A 4,508-nucleotide genomic window follows, 5' to 3' on the forward strand; every position below is an offset into this window, starting at 1 on the left:
AGAGATCAGGAGAGAGGCCTCCTGGAGAATTCAGCATATTATGGGCAAGTCTGGGATCCAATAAAAAATTACCAGGCATGAAAAAAAAGGAAAAATAGAATCCATTATGAGGGGGAAAAAATCAATTCATTGTAACCAACCCAGAATTGGCCCAGATGCTAGAATTATTAGAAAAGGACCTGAAAATTATTATAACTGCATTCTAAATATTAAGCAGTACTAGAGAAAAGGTTAAACATGCTGAGTAGAAATACGGACAATTGAAAAAGAAACCTAACAAATTAAGCCTGGAGAAATCACTACAGTGTGTAAAAGGACAAGTATACAGGAGGGGATTAATGACCAATGAGACATCAAGAAAGAAATTAGTGGATTTAAATACACAAAAATGGAAACTATCCAAAATGAAAATGAGAAAGAAAAAAAGAAGAAAAATGGACAGAGCATCAGCGAGCTGTGGTCCAACTTCAAACAATGTAATATGCGTGTGTTTTGCTGGAAGGAAGACAGGAAGAGAAAAAAAATACCTGAAAAAAAATCATAGCTACATATTTTTCCAATGTAATAAAAACTACAAGCCCAGAAATCCAAGGAACTCTATGAACTCCAAGCACAAGAAACATGAAAAAAATATATACACCAAAGCACAAGATAATCAAATTTCTTAAAACTAGAAAAAAGAGAAAGTATTAACAGAAGCCAGATTAAATAGACACAATACGTACGTACACAAGGAAAAAGATAAAATGATGGTAGACTTCTCACTGGAAACAAGGCAATTGAAAAGACAGTGAAGCAACATCTTTAAAGTTCTGGAAAACAAAGCTACCAATTTAGAATTCTATAGCAACCAAAATATGTTTTGAAACCAAAGGCAAAATGAAGACTTTTTCAGACATCAAAAACAAACAAAAACACTACCTGATAGTCACCTATGTCAGACATGTTAAAGAAAGCCCTACAGGCAGAAAGAAAAATGACTCCAGATAGAAAAACAGATCTACGCAAAGAAATAATGAATGCTAGGAATGGTAACAATATTAATAAATATACTTTTTTATTATTTAAGTCTGTTAAAAAGAGAGACTAACCTGAGGTACCTGGGTGGCTCAGTCAGTTAAGCATCCAACTCTTGATTTTCACTCTGGTTATGACCTCAGGGTTGTGAGATGGAGCCACATGTCAGGCTCCTCGCTGGGCGTGGAGACTGCTCAAGATTCTCTCTCTCCCTCTGTCTCTGCCCTTCCTCTACACTCTCTCTCCACTCTCTAAAAAAATACAGAGAGATAGAGAGAGAGACTAGCCCTACTTATCTTTAAGAATTTTTATAAAGCAGGAGCCCAGGTGGCTCAGCAGTTTAGCACCTGCCTTCAGCCCAGGGCGTGATCCTGGAGCCCCAGGATCGAGTCCCATATTGGGCTCTTTGCAGGGAGCCTGCTTCTCCCTCCGCCTGTGTCTCTGCATCTCTCTCTCTGTGTCTCTCATGAATAAATAAATAAAATCTTTAAAAAATAAAAATAAAAGAATTTTTATAAAGCTACAGTTATCAAGACAGTGTGGCATTGGCATAAAGCTAGACAAACCATAGAACAAAATGGAGTCCAGTAATAGACCCACACATGTATGGGCTATTGAATTTTGAGAAAGGTATAAACATACTTCAGTAGATGGAAGTCAGTCTTCTACAAATGGTGCTTTATCAATAGATATTCATATGCAAAAAAATATTTGGTCAATCCATACTTCACACCATATATAAAAATTAACTCATAGCACGTCATAGACTGATTATATAAAAGCTAAAGTTATAGAGCTTCCAGAAAGAAAAAAAAAATAGAGGGGAAAATCTTTGCAACTCTAAGTTAGACAAGGATTTTTTAGCTATGATACTAAAAATGCAATTCATTAAAGGGAAAGTTGGTAAGTTGGATTTCCTCAAATTACAAATCTCTACTGTTCAAAGGACGCTCATTGTTAAAGAGAATTGAGGCAAAACTACTGGCTGGGAGAATATATTTGCAACCGGGTATGTGACAAAGGATATATGTCCAGAAGAAATAAAGAGCTCTCAGAAAGCAATAAGAAAATAACAAGCAACCTAATGAAAAAAATGGCAAAAGGCTTATATCTGTCCTCTCCTCTGTATCCCCACTGCAATTTCCCTACTCTGAGTGTCTTTCATTTCTTCACGCCCAGATCTGAAAGGCTGTTACTGTTCAACCTCTGAGATAGCCCCACAGCAATCTATTCTCCCAACAGCAGCCAGCATCTTCATTTAAAAATGTAAATTAATACCCTCCAGTTCCATCCACGTTGAAGCAAATGGTGGGTATTTGTTTTTTCTAGGCTGAGTAATATTCCACACCAATAAAAAATAAATTTATTATTAAAAAAATAAAAAAACATTAAAAAATAAAAATAAAAATGTAAATTAGAGCTGCCTGGGTGGCTCAGTGGTTGAGCTTCTACCTTCGGCCCAGGGCGTGATCCTGGGTCCTGGGATCGAGTCCCACATCGGGTTCTCTGCATGGAGGCTGCTTCTCCCTCTGCCTGTGTCTCTGCCTCTCTCTCTGTGTCTCTCATGAATAAATAAATACAATCTTTAAAAAAAATAAAAATGTAAATTGGACCAAGTCAGTGAGTCTCCTGCAGTAAAACTTTCAATGCTTCCCTACAAAGCCCTGCTCCATCCAGCCCGGCCTCTTGTCTCTTCACTTCTTTCTTCCTCTGTTCTTCTCCAGTCATTCTCACCTTCTGTTTCTCAAGCACGTCAAGCTCATCCCTGGCTTCTCGCCTTTGTGATTTCTGCATTCCCGCTCTTTCCACACACCTAACATGTCTGGCTCTTTTGGTCCAAAGTGCCCAAGGCTCAAATATCCCCTCCTCTAAGAGGCGGTCCCTGATGACTTGAGCTAGCCAGTGTGTATCCCGATACACTGCTTTACTCTCTGCCTGGCCCTGATCTATCACTACCTGAAACCACCACATTGGTCTATTTCCATCTATCTACCTGCACTAGGATAAGATGTAAGCCCCACAGGGCAAGGACCAGGCTGTCATGCTGTGCTATCTGCTATCAATACTTAGCCCATGGACAGGGCCTGGCCCATGGTCACAGGCAATTGGTTAAAAGAGAGAGTTACAAATTCCTTCTGCAGTGAAGAGTCACCAAGCCTTTTAAAAATCCATAATGCCAGATAGAAAATCCAAACTCTGGACATTTCCATAGCTCTCTGCTTTGCATCTTTTTATTGCACACCAAAGCTCTGCATTTCCTGTTCCTTTAAAACACTTATGCAGTGTACGGGATGAGGGAATGAGACTCTAAGCTTCTGGTTTAGCGTCAGAGATACTTCTCAGGGAATCTGAATTCCTCAAGTCTACTTAACCTCAGAGGGCCAGGAGCTGAAATCATCCAAGAAAGCCTGATATGGATGGATAGGGGAACAAATCAAAAAACATCCAAAGGAGAAAAAGACCCTTTACTTTTTCTTGCATAGATATGAATTTTCTGGGATGCCTGGGTTGCTCAGTAACCACTGAGTAACCGGCAGTAACCGTCTGCCTTTGGCTCAGGGTGTGATCCTGGGGTCCTGGGATAGAGTCCTGCATCGGGCTCCCCCCAGGGAGCCTGCTTCTCCCTCTGCCTGTGTCTCTGCCTCTTTTTCTGTGTCTCTCATGAATAAATAAATAGAATTTTTTTAAATATTAATTTTCTCATCAACATCTGTAAAATACCCAGCAAAAACCAAGAAGCACTTCCCTCACACACAAAACGCATAAATGTAGTGTGCAATTCAGCACATACACTATGGAGGTGCTCTGGGGCTCATGGCTTAGCCTCTCTGTCCCTGTCTATAAGCTGAAGAGAATGATCAACTCTGACTCACAGGGTTGTTGAGAGGACCCAGTGAGACCTTCCACATGAAGGGCACAGCCCGGTACTTGGCATGTAATGAAGTGCTCGATAAGTAGGGACAGTGTCAGCAATGGTCAATTGTGAGAATTCACATTATTCATGACACCTGACATCGGTTCACCTTTTACATGAGATTTAATATTTTTAAGGATCTACACGTGGAACAGAAGGACTAGGAGCCGAATGGCATGCAAGAATAATGCATAACACTGGCACTTTACAGTTTATAGTTTAAAGGGAAGAAGGAAAGGTAGAGAGGGCATTTACATATTTCTTTCTTTTTTAAAGATTTTATTTATTTATTTAGAGTATGTATGTGTGACAGGGGGAGGGGCAGAGGGAGAAGGAGAGAGGATCTCAAGCAGACTCCCCACGAAGCCCAATGTAGAGATCAATGCAGGGAGCCATCCCAGGACCGTGAGATCATGACCTGAGCCCAAGAGTCAGAGGCTTAACCAACTGAGCCACCCAGACACCCCTACAGACGTATTCAGTTTCCTACAGTCACTCTTCCTGGCTGTAGCTGTTCGGTAAATCTATTTGACCACTGACATAGCATGGCCATGTGTTTGTGCCACAGAAGACACAT

The sequence above is a fragment of the Nyctereutes procyonoides genome, unplaced genomic scaffold (genome assembly GCF_905146905.1).
Source record: "Nyctereutes procyonoides isolate TBG_1078 unplaced genomic scaffold, NYPRO_anot_genome, whole genome shotgun sequence".
Taxonomy (NCBI): Eukaryota; Metazoa; Chordata; class Mammalia; order Carnivora; family Canidae; genus Nyctereutes; species Nyctereutes procyonoides.